The sequence below is a fragment of the Lolium rigidum genome, chromosome 5, assembly GCF_022539505.1.
Source record: "Lolium rigidum isolate FL_2022 chromosome 5, APGP_CSIRO_Lrig_0.1, whole genome shotgun sequence".
NCBI lineage: Eukaryota > Viridiplantae > Streptophyta > Magnoliopsida > Poales > Poaceae > Lolium > Lolium rigidum.
The window spans coordinates 247,826,022-247,838,561 of record NC_061512.1 but is presented as its reverse complement, the minus strand read 5'-3'; positions in this window follow the sequence as shown (position 1 = coordinate 247,838,561).

Here is a 12,540-nt window from a genome sequence, read left to right as displayed (position 1 = left end):
GGAGATATGCCCTAGAGGCAATAATAAAGTGGTTATTATTTATATCTTTATGTTTATGATAAATGTTTATATATCATGCTAGAATTGTATTAACCGAAACATTAGTACATGTGTGATATGTAGACAACAAGAAGTCCCTAGTATGCCTCTTAAACTAGCTTGTTGATTAATGGATGATTAGTTTCATAATCATGAACATTGGATGTTATTAATAACAAGGTTATATCATTATATGAATGATGTAATGGACACACCCAATTAAGCGTAGCATAAGATCTCGTCATTAAGTTATTTGCTATAAGCTTTCGATACATAGTTACCTAGTCCTTATGACCATGAGATCATGTAAATCACTTATACCGGAAAGGTACTTTGATTACACCAAACACCACTGCGTAAATGGGTGGCTATAAAGGTGGGATTAAGTATCCGGAAAGTATGAGTTGAGGCATATGGATCAATAGTGGGATTTGTCCATCCCGATGACGGATAGATATACTCTGGGCCCTCTCGGTGGAATGTCGTCTAATGTCTTGCAAGCATATGAATGAGTTCATAAGAGACCACATACCACGGTACGAGTAAAAGAGTACTTGTCGGAGACGAGGTTGAACAAGGTATAGAGTGATACCGAAGATCAAACCTCGGACAAGTAAAATATCGCGAGACAAAGGGAATTGGTAATGTATGTGAATGGTTCATTCGATCACTAAAGTCATCGTTGAATATGTGGGAGCCATTATGGATCTCCGGATCCCGCTATTGGTTATTGGTCGGAGTGAGTACTCAACCATGTCCGCATAGTTCTCGAACCGTAGGGTGACACACTTAAAGTTGGATGTTGAAATGGTAGTTCTTGAATATGGAATGAAGTTGGAATATTTGTTCGGAGTCCCGGATGTGATCCCGGACATCACGAGGAGTCCCGGAATGGTCCGGAGAATAAGATTCATATATAGGATGTCATTTTATGTGAATAAAATGTCGCGGAAGGTTCTATGGAAGGTTCTAGAAGGTTCTAGAAAAGTCCGGAAGAAACCACCAAGGAAGGTGGAGTCCACAAGGGACTCCACCCCCCATGGCCGGCCAACCCTAGTGGGGGAGGAGTCCCAAGTGGACTCCCCTTAGGGGCCGGCCACCCCCCACATGGGAGGTGGGAATCCCACCTTTGGGTGGGAGTCCTAGTTGGGCTAGGATTACCCCCTCCTATGGAAGGATTTGGTTCGGGTCTTATTCGAAGACTTGGACACCACCTCTTGGGGTTCCACCTATATAATGAGGGACAAGGGGAGGGGGCCGGCCACCTCAAACACCACCAAGGTGGCCGCACCCCTATAGTGGCCGGCGCCCCTCTCCCCAAACCCTAGCCGCCTCGCTCCTCCACTTCCCGCACGCTTAGCGAAGCTCCGCCGGACTTCTCCACCACCACCGACACCACGCCGTCGTGCTCGTCGGATTCAAGAGGAGCTACTACTTCCGCTGCCCGCTGGAACGGGGAGGTGGACGTCGTCTTCATCAACAACCGAACGTGTGACCGAGTACGGAGGTGCTGCCCGTTCGTGGCGCCGGAACCGATCGTGATCAAGATCTTCTACGCGCTTTGCAAGCGGCAAGTGAACGTCTACCGCAGCAACAAGAGCCTCATCTTGTAGGCTTTGGAATCTCTTCAAGGGTGAGACTCGATACCCCCTCGTTGCTACCGTCTTCTAGATTGCATCTTGGCTTGGATTGCGTGTTCGCGGTAGGAAAATTTTTGTTTTCTATGCTACGTTATCCTACAAGTGGTATCGGAGCCGTGTCTATGCATAGATGGTTGCACGAGTAGAACACAATGGTTTGTGGGCGTTGATGCTCTTGTTATCTTTAGTTGAGTACTTTGCATCTTTATGGCATAGTGGGATGAAGCGGCTCGGACTAACTTTACATGACCGCGTTCATGAGACTTGTTCCTCGTTCGACATGCAACTTGTATTGCATAAGAGGCTTTGCGGGTGTCTGTCTCTCCTACTATAGTAAAGATTCAATTTACTCTTCTATAGACAACATTAGTATCAACGTTGTGGTTCATGTTCGTAGGTAGATTAGATCTATATCGTAAAACCCTAAACCACGTAAAATATGCAAACCAAATTAGAGAGCGTCTAACTTGTTTTTGCAGGGTTTGGTGATGTGATATGGCCATAATGTGATGATGAATATGTATGAGATGATCATTATTGTATTGTGGCAACCGGCAGGAGCCTTATGGTTGTCTTTAAATTTCATGTTGAGTAGTATTTCAAAGTAGTTGTAATAGTTGCTACATGGAGGACAATCATGAAGACGGCGCCATTGACCTTGGTGCTTCGCCGACGATGATGGAGATCATGCCCGAAGATGATGGAGATCATGTCCGTGCTTTGGAGATGAAGATCAAAGGCGCAAAGACAAAAGGGCCATATCATATCACATATGAACTGCATGTGATGTTAATCCTTTTATGCATCTTATTTTGCTTAGATCGCGACGGTAGCATTATAAGATGATCCCTCACTAAAATCTCAAGATAATAAAGTGTTCATCCTTAGTAGCACCGTTATCAAGTCTTGTCGTTTCGAAGCATCTCGTGATGATCGGGTGTGATAGATTCAATAAGTACATACAAACGGGTGCAAGACAGTTTTGCACATGCGGATACTAAGGTGGCCTTGACGAGCCTAGCATGTACGTACATGGTCTCGGAACACATGATACCGAAAGGTAGAGCATGAATCATATGGTTGATATGATGAACACTTTGAGTGTTCGCCAAAGAAATCACACCTTTTCTCGTGATGATCGGGTTTTGGTGCGGTGGATTTGGTTCGTGTGATCACTAAGACAAAGCGAGGGATATTGTTTTGAGTGGGAGTTCATCTAGATTTTTAATTATGTAGAATTAAAATTTGAACTCAATTTGTCATAAACTTAGTCTAAACTATTGCAAATATATGTTGTAGAGATGGCGTCCCCAATCAATTTTAACCAGCTTCCTAGAGAAAGAAAAGCTTAAGAGCAACGGTAGCAACTTCACCGACCGGTTCCGTCATGTGAGGATCTTCCTCTCCGGCGGAAATCTGCAATATGTGCTTGATGCACCGCTAGGTGACCCTCCTGCAAACCGAAACCGATGAAGTAAAAGCTGTTTACGCGACTCGGAAAACTCGGTACTCTCAAGTTCGAGTGTGCCATCTTATGCGATCTGGAATCCGATCTTCAAAAACGTTTTGAGCACCACGATCCTCATGAGTTGATGAAAGAGTTGAAGACTATTTTTGAGACTCATGCGGCCGTGGAATGCTATGAAGCATCGAAACAATTTTTCAGCTCGTATGATGGAAGAAGGCAGCTCCGTTAGTGAGCACATGCTCGCCATGACCGGGCATGCGAAGAAACTCGGTGACTTGGGAATAGTGATTCCTAACAGATCGGGGATTAATCGTGTCCTTCAATCACCGCCACCAAGTTACAAGAACTTTGTGATGAACTACAATATGCGTAACATGAACAAGGAGTTACTCGAACTCTTTGGCATGCTAAAAGCTGCTGAGATTGAGATCAAGAAAGAGCACCAAGTGTTGATGGTCAACAAGACCACCGGCTTCAAGAAACAGGGCAAGTCTAAGGGAAAATTCAAGAAGGGTGGCAAGAAAGCTGCCACGCCTCCCGTGAAACCTAAGAACGGCCCTAAGCCCGATGCTGAGTGCTATTACCGCAAGGAGAAGGGACACCGGAAGCGTAATTGCTCCAAGTATCCGGCTGATCCGAAGAGCGGCCTTGTCAAGAAGAAGAAAGAAGGTATATATGATATACATGTTATAGATGTTCATTTCACTGGTTCTCGTTCTAGTACCTGGGTATTTGATACTCGGTTCGGTTGCTCATATTTGTAACTCGAAACAGGAACTAAAGAATAAACGACAACTCGCTGAAGGATGAAGTGACGATGCGCGTTGGAAACGGATCCAAGGTCAATGTGATCGCAGTCGGCACACTTCCTCTACATCTACCTTCGGGATTAGTTTTAAGCCTAAATAATTGTTATTATGTACCTGCGTTGAGCATGAACATTATATCCGGATCTTGTTTAATGCAAGACGGTTATTCATTCAAGTCTGAGAATAATGGTTGTTCTATTTTTATGAATAATATCTTTTATGGTCGAGCACCACAAAAGAATGGCTTATTTCGTTAGATCTCGATAGTAGTGATACGCATATACATAACATTGATGCTAAGCTGAATTAAATTGAATGATAATTCTACTTATATGTGGCAATCGTCGTCTTGGTCATATTGGAGTGAAACGCATGAAGAAACTCCATACCGATGGATTACTAGAATCACTTGACTTTGAGTCACTTGATAGATGCGAAGCATGTCCGATGGGAAAAATGACTAAGACTCCATTTTCTGGTATGATGGAGCGAGCTACCGACTTATTGGAAATCATACATACCGATGTGTGCGGACCAATGAGCGTAGCATCGCGCGGTGGTTATCGTTATGTTCTAACCTTCACAGATGATCTGAGTAGATATGGGTATATCTATTTCATGAAACATAAATCCGAAACTTTCGAGAAGTTTAAGGAATTCCAAAGTGAAGTAGAAAATCAACGTAACAAGAAGATTAAATTTCTACGATCCGATCGTGGAGGTGAATATCTGAGTTATGAGTTTGGCATGCATTTAAAGAAATGCGGAATACTTTCACAATTGACACCGCCGGGAACACCACAACGAAACGGTGTGTCCGAACGTCGTAATCGAACTCTCTTAGATATGGTTCGTTCTATGATGTCTCTTACCGATTTGCCGTTATCTTTTTGGAGTTATGCATTAGAGACAGCCGCATTCACTTTAAATAGAGCACCATCAAAATCCGTAGAAACGACACCGTATGAATTATGGTTTAATAAGAAACCTAAGTCAGTCGTTCCTGAAAGTTTGGGGTTGCGAAGCCTATGTAAAAAGGTTACAACCGGACAAGCTAGAACCCAAAGCGGAGAAATGCGTCTTCATAGGATACCCTAAGGAAACTATAGGGTACACTTTCTATCACAGATCCGAAGGCAAAATCTTTGTTGCTAAGAACGGAACCTTTCTTGAGAAAGAATTTCTCACTAAAGAAGTGACCGGAAGAAAAGTAGAACTCGATGAGATTGATGAATCTATACTCGTTGATCGAGTAGCGCAAGATCGGAAGTTGTACCTGTACCGCCTACACCGGCAACAAGAGGAAGCAAATGATAATGATCATGAAACTTCGAACGAGGAAACCATCGAACCTCGCAGATCGACAAGGGAACGTACCACTCCCGATTGGTTTGATCCTTGTCTAAATGTCATGATTGTGGATAACAATGATGAGGACCCCGCGACGTATGAAGAAGCGATGATGAGCCCGGATTCCAACAAATGGCAAGAAGCCATGAAATCCGAAATGGGATCCATGTATGATAACAAAGTATGGACTTTGGTAGACTTACCCGAGAGCCGAAAGGCTGTCGAGAATAAATGGATCTTCAAGAGAAAAACAGATGCCGATGGTAATATTACCGTCTATAAAGCTCGACTTGTCGCAAAGGGTTTCCGACAAATTCAAGGAGTTGACTACGATGAGACTTTCTCACCGGTAGCGAAGCTAAAATCTGTGAGGATTTTGTTAGCAATAGCTGCATTTTTCGATTATGAGATTTGGCGTATGGATGTCAAAACGGCGTTCCTTAATGGAGACATTGAGGAAGAGTTGTATATGGTACAACCCAAAGGTTTTGTCGATCCTAAAAATGCCGACAAAGTATGCAAACTTCAGCGTTCAATCTATGGACCGAAGCAAGCATCAAGAAGTTGGAACCGACGCTTTGATAAGGTGATCAAAGACTTCGGGTTTATACAAGTGTCATGGAGAGGCCTCGTATTTACAAGAAAGTGAGTGGGAGCTCAGTAGCATTCCCGATATTATATGTAGATGACATATTATTGATCGGGAATGATATAGAACTATTAAGCAGCTGTTAAGGGTTATTTGAATAATAGTTTTTCAATGAAAGACCTTGGTGAAGCATCATATATATTAGGCATCAAGATTTATAGAGATAGATCAAGACGCCTAATAGGGCTATCACAGAGTACATATCCGGACAAGATTCTAAAGAAATTTAGAATGGACGAAAGTAAGAAAGGGTTCTTACCTATGTTACCAGGCAAGGTATTGAGTAAGACTCAAGGACCGGCTACGGCAGAAGAAAGAGAAAGGATGAATAATATCCCCTATGCCTCGGCAGTAGGATCTATCATGTATGCCATGCTATGTACTAGACCGGATATAGCACATGTTGTTAGTTTGACTAGCAGATATCAAAGTGATCCAGGAATGGAACACTGGACAGCGGTCAAGAATATCCTCAAGTACTTGAAAAGAACTAAGGATATGTTTCTTTGTTATGGAGGTGACCAAGAGCTCGTTGTAAACGGTTACACCGATGCAAGTTGGAACACTGATCCTGATGACTCTAAGTCACAATCTGGGTACGTGTTTATATTGAATGGTGCCGCAAGTAAGTCGGGCAAGCTCGAGCAAGGCACGGTGGCGAAGTCTTCAACGGAATCGGAGTACATAGCGGCTTCGAGGCTTCATCGAAGCGGTATGGATGAAGAGGTTCATTGTAGAGCTCGGTGTGGTTCCTAGTGCATTGGACCCATTAATCATTTATCGTGATAACATGGGTGCCATCGCCAATGCACAAGAACCAAGGTCACACAAGAGGCTGAAGCATATCAAGCTGCGTTACCACTCGATTCGCGAGTACATCGAAGATGGAGAAGTAAAGATTTGCAAAGTACACACCGATCCGAATGTAGCAGATCCGTTGACTAAAGCTCTCCCTAGGGCAAAGCATGACCAACACCGAATGCCATGGGTGTTAGGTATATTACTATGTAATCTAGATTATTGACTCTAGTGCAAGTGGGAGACTCAAGGAGATATGCCCTAGAGGCAATAATAAAGTGGTTATTATTTATATCTTTATGTTTATGATAAATGTTTATATATCATGCTAGAATTGTATTAACCGAAACATTAGTACATGTGTGATATGTAGACAACAAGAAGTCCCTAGTATGCCTCTTAAACTAGCTTGTTGATTAATGGATGATTAGTTTCATAATCATGAACATTGGATGTTATTAATAACAAGGTTATATCATTATATGAATGATGTAATGGACACACCCAATTAAGCGTAGCATAAGATCTCGTCATTAAGTTATTTGCTATAAGCTTTCGATACATAGTTACCTAGTCCTTATGACCATGAGATCATGTAAATCACTTATACCGGAAAGGTACTTTGATTACACCAAACACCACCGCGTAAATGGGTGGCTATAAAGGTGGGATTAAGTATCCGGAAAGTATGAGTTGAGGCATATGGATCAATAGTGGGATTTGTCCATCCCGATGACGGATAGATATACTCTGGGCCCTCTCGGTGGAATGTCGTCTAATGTCTTGCAAGCATATGAATGAGTTCATAAGAGACCACATACCACGGTACGAGTAAAAGAGTACTTGTCGGAGACGAGGTTGAACAAGGTATAGAGTGATACCGAAGATCAAACCTCGGACAAGTAAAATATCGCGAGACAAAGGGAATTGGTAATGTATGTGAATGGTTCATTCGATCACTAAAGTCATCGTTGAATATGTGGGAGCCATTATGGATCTCCAGATCCCGCTATTGGTTATTGGTCGGAGTGAGTACTCAACCATGTCCGCATAGTTCTCGAACCGTAGGGTGACACACTTAAAGTTGGATGTTGAAATGGTAGTTCTTGAATATGGAATGAAGTTGGAATATTTGTTCGGAGTCCCGGATGTGATCCCGGACATCACGAGGAGTCCCGGAATGGTCCGGAGAATAAGATTCATATATAGGATGTCATTTTATGTGAATAAAATGTCGCGGAAGGTTCTATGGAAGGTTCTAGAAGGTTCTAGAAAAGTCCGGAAGAAACCACCAAGGAAGGTGGAGTCCACAAGGGACTCCACCCCCCATGGCCGGCCAACCCTAGTGGGGAGGAGTCCCAAGTGGACTCCCCCTTAGGGGCCGGCCACCCCCCCACATGGGAGGTGGGAATCCCACCTTTGGGTGGGAGTCCTAGTTGGGCTAGGATTACCCCTCCTATGGAAGGATTTGGTTCGGGTCTTATTCGAAGACTTGGACACCACCTCTTGGGGTTCCACCTATATAATGAGGGACAAGGGGGAGGGGCCGGCCACCCCAAACCCCACCCAGGTGGCCGCACCCCCATAGTGGCCGGCGCCCTCTCCCCAAACCCTAGCCGCCTCGCTCCTCCACTTCCCGCACGCTTAGCGAAGCTCCGCCGGACTTCTCCACCACCACCGACACCACGCCGTCGTGCCGTCGGATTCAAGAGGAGCTACTACTTCCGCTGCCCGCCGGAACGGGGAGGTGGACGTCGTCTTCATCAACAACCGAACGTGTGACCGAGTACGGAGGTGCCGCCCGTTCGTGGCGCCGGAACCGATCGTGATCAAGATCTTCTACGCGCTTTTGCAAGCGGCAAGTGAACGTCTACCGCAGCAACAAGAGCCTCATCTTGTAGGCTTTGGAATCTCTTCAAGGGTGAGACTCGATACCCCTCGTTGCTACCGTCTTCTAGATTGCATCTTGGCTTGGATTGCGTGTTCGCGGTAGGAAAATTTTTGTTTTCTATGCTACGTTATCCTACAAAAAGCTAAGAAAAAAAATAGAAAGAGAAAATAAAGACCCCGTCGCGTTGATGACACGCAACTGCAGTACTCTAACCACCATCGAAGCCAACACCCGGACTACAGAAGAGATTCTCCAAAAGCAACATCTTCAAGACGGAAACAATATACAAGTGTTGTCGTCGCCCGATCGAAGATCGTGCGTTTTCACCCGGAGAAAGTCCGAGTTTTCAAAACAATGCCTTTTGCAATGTTCATTGCTAGATATAACCAATGAAGACCAGACCTTGGATTTTTTTACCCTGAAAATCGTTACTCGGTATTTGAGGAGCATCACCAAATATGCAGTCCACTTGTGCTACCGCACTGTCACCAAGGTAGTTGCTGGAAGTCGTCAAATACCCGACACATAGGAAAAACATGTGCCGCATTGTCTTCACTGGAACCAATACACCTCTCCGCCAATACCAATCTCAGATCACAACCACCATGAATTTCTCCATCTCTGTCAGTTAGGTTTGGATGAATCGATCTATTATCGGGCAATTTTATTGGGAATAACAAGGGTTTCCCTGAATACCCAAAGTTTCATATCTGAAGCAAGTTTTCAAGAAACTGCTCGAGTTTTAGCAAAAGCTGCCCTACGAGGTCGCATTGATTGGTTGAAAGGGTTGAAAGAAAACGTAGTTCTGGGGGGGATTATACCCGTTGGTACCGGATTCCAAAAATTTGTCCATCCTTCCCCACAAGACAAGAACCTTTATTTTGAAATTCAAAAACAAAATCTATTCGCGTCGGAAATGAGTGATTTTTTGTTTCTCCATATGGAAATCTATATTCACACATGTCCTAGGGCACTGACATGAAGGCAAAGCTTCGCGTCGCCCTCGTGAAGCCTTACTGGCTGAAAATAAGGGCGAGCACGACGACATATGTCTAGTGGCGCCATGCGCCAAGGGCTCTGATAGGAAAACCTGAACTCTTCGGCATCCCGATCGAGGAGGCTAACATGAAGCAGATCGACGACTTGGCGCTGAAAGGATTGTAGCCCCCACGCCACCGGCCGGCTGTAGAGTAGAAGACGAACACTGCCGACACACTTATCTTCCGGCGCTAAAGGAGCGCACAACCGACGCTTGTTGGTCCCAGATTGGACCCAAACAGGAGCACACCGCCACCTCCTGAGCGGCGTTGTCCAATGTGCATAGCGGCAATGACCCGTCGGCCTAGATCCGGCCAAGGATGGGCTCGTCACCGCCTCACGCCATGGTTGCAGCTTCTCCGATCGCGCCACCGGGGGGCGACCATATCTATCGCCATTGCTCAACACCGCCACATATGTCTTCAACTCCAAGGGCAACCACATGCGTCCGTCTAGGGTTCGGTGGAACCTCTTGAGTCGCGCGAGCGGAGGCGACCCAGGAGGAAAACTCTTCCCGGTAATGTCCTTTCATATTACCATTTTTTTTTGTTATTCTCCCGTTTTAGTTAGTATGAATTTTTTAAAACAATTCATGCTAAAATATTATTGTTTCCGTTCTATAATTTGAGAAAAAAAATCATGTGTTTGTTTTCGATTAATAATCATTATAAGAAAACTTTCAAACCCTTAATCAATGGGAAACGCTGTCTCTCCCCCGGGGGAACAGCGCAGAAATCCTCCGGATGAAGCGAACGACGCGTGTCCTTCCAAAAGCGAGCGATAGAGTGGGTCCCACCACGATCTCTCGTCTCTTCCATCGATAGGAACGGAGGGTACATCACATCCAGGCAGCGCCGCCGCCCACGCCCCCATGGATGCGCCTCCGCTCCCGGCGCCGCCCACCTCGCGCCCGGCGCCGCCCACCTCGCGCCCGGCGGCCATCCGCCGCGGCCATCCCCGGCCCTCCTCCTCTCCCGCGCCGCCCCGGAGCTCCATCCATGGCGGCCTCCCTCCCCTCCTCTCCTCCCGCGTCGCCCAGAGCGCCATCCAAGGCGGCCTCTGCATCGCCGCAACCCGCGCCGGCTCGGAGCTCCGTCCATGGCCGGATCGAGATGCCCGTGGTTCTTCCCGAGCTCGACCGCTGCTGCCTCGCCACCGGCCAGCTCGCCCACTGTAGCATCGCCGCCGGCCTACTATCCCGCGAGCTCGCGCACTTCCCCTGCATCCTGGCCGTCGGCCATCTCTCACACAGTCGCCTCGCCGCCGGCCAGCGCGCGAGTTCAGGACGTGGGGCAACGCGGGATTCCGCCATGGATCCGGTGCTCCTTTTTGGCCGTTCTCTGTACTGCTACCCAAGAGTTTGTTACAATAGAAAAAAAAATATTATGATGCTACAATAGTTTTTTCTTTTTGCTACTTTTAGTTCTGCATTTTTGCTAATATAGTGTAAATTGTTTGCTACCATCTCTCCGGCAATTTGGGTTTTTTTGACGAAAATGTGATGCTACAATTATCTGCTCCTTTTGCTACCTTAATTTAGTGTTTTTGCTAGCACAGTATAAATTATTAGCTACAATTCTTTTGGGAAATTTTGTCTTGCTACCATTATTTTTTCATCAATGCACAGTTTGCTATAATAACAAAATTTTCTTGCTACAATATTTATGCTTTCTTGCTACTATAATACATTTTTTCTGCTACCAAGTTTTCGGCGAGGTTTCCGGTGACGTCTCCGGTGATGTCTCCGGCGGCATCTCCGGCGAGGTCTCCGGTGAGGTTACTTTTGCTACAATAGCATAACGGTTTTGCTACGTGATCTCCGACGAGGTCTCCGGCGGACTCCGGCGAGGTCTCCGGCGGACTCCGACGAGGTCTCCGGCGGACTCCGGCGAGGTCTCCGGCGGTCTCCGGCGGTCTCCGGCGGTCTCCGGCGAGTCTCCGGCGAGAATAGGATTTGCTACAATTAAAACGTTTTTTGCTACTTTGGTACATTATAGTAGCAAAAGTGGGATTAGGGGCACTATGACACGTGTCGCTATCTGAGCAGTTGATTTTGGCTAATCCTACGGCAATCCACCCGGGGGATTAGTGATTAGATCCCCCGGGGGACGCCCAGCGCTCCCCTTAATCAATAGGTGTTCTTATATATAAAACAGGGTTTGTTCATGTACTTCGTAACTAAATACTATATGTTTTTTACAAGTATACATAGAACTTACCATAGACTCCATAGTCCAGGTGATTTACAACAACTCTAACGAGAAACCGTCCCATACAGCTCTACTCGTCTTCATATACACACGAACCAGCCAAGGACATAGTCCCAGATTGACGCAATTCCAATGCCTGTGCCCGCGTCCAATAACCAGATCACGGCCGCCGATGCCAAAGAAGCTGCCGCAGCCGTGTTCGGGTCGCGAGACGTCATCGCCACCATCCTGGTCCGCCTCCCGGCGAGCGTCCTCCGCCGCTTCCGCATCGTCTGCAAACAATGGCGAGACATAATCTCCGATCCAACCTTCATCAAGGCGCACATGGTACACCGATCACACGCCCCGACCCACACGGTCGTGTTCGTACCCTCTTCCAAGGGTTGCGCCGGCAGCGGGTTCCTCTTCGACGAGCTCTGGCGGCTCACGGCAAGGTTCGCCGTCGGCGCATCGGAGGCCATGATAGGGACGTGCAATGGCCTTCTCTGCTTCCACGACAGACTCCAGAAGATCATCAGGGTCGTGGAACCATTCACCGGCGAGGCGACCAACCTGCCGCTGCCCACAGATTCGTCATGGAGCAATGTGGCTCGTTCGTATTGCTTCGGATTCGACGCCACGGCAGGGCAATACAAGATCATTCATAAA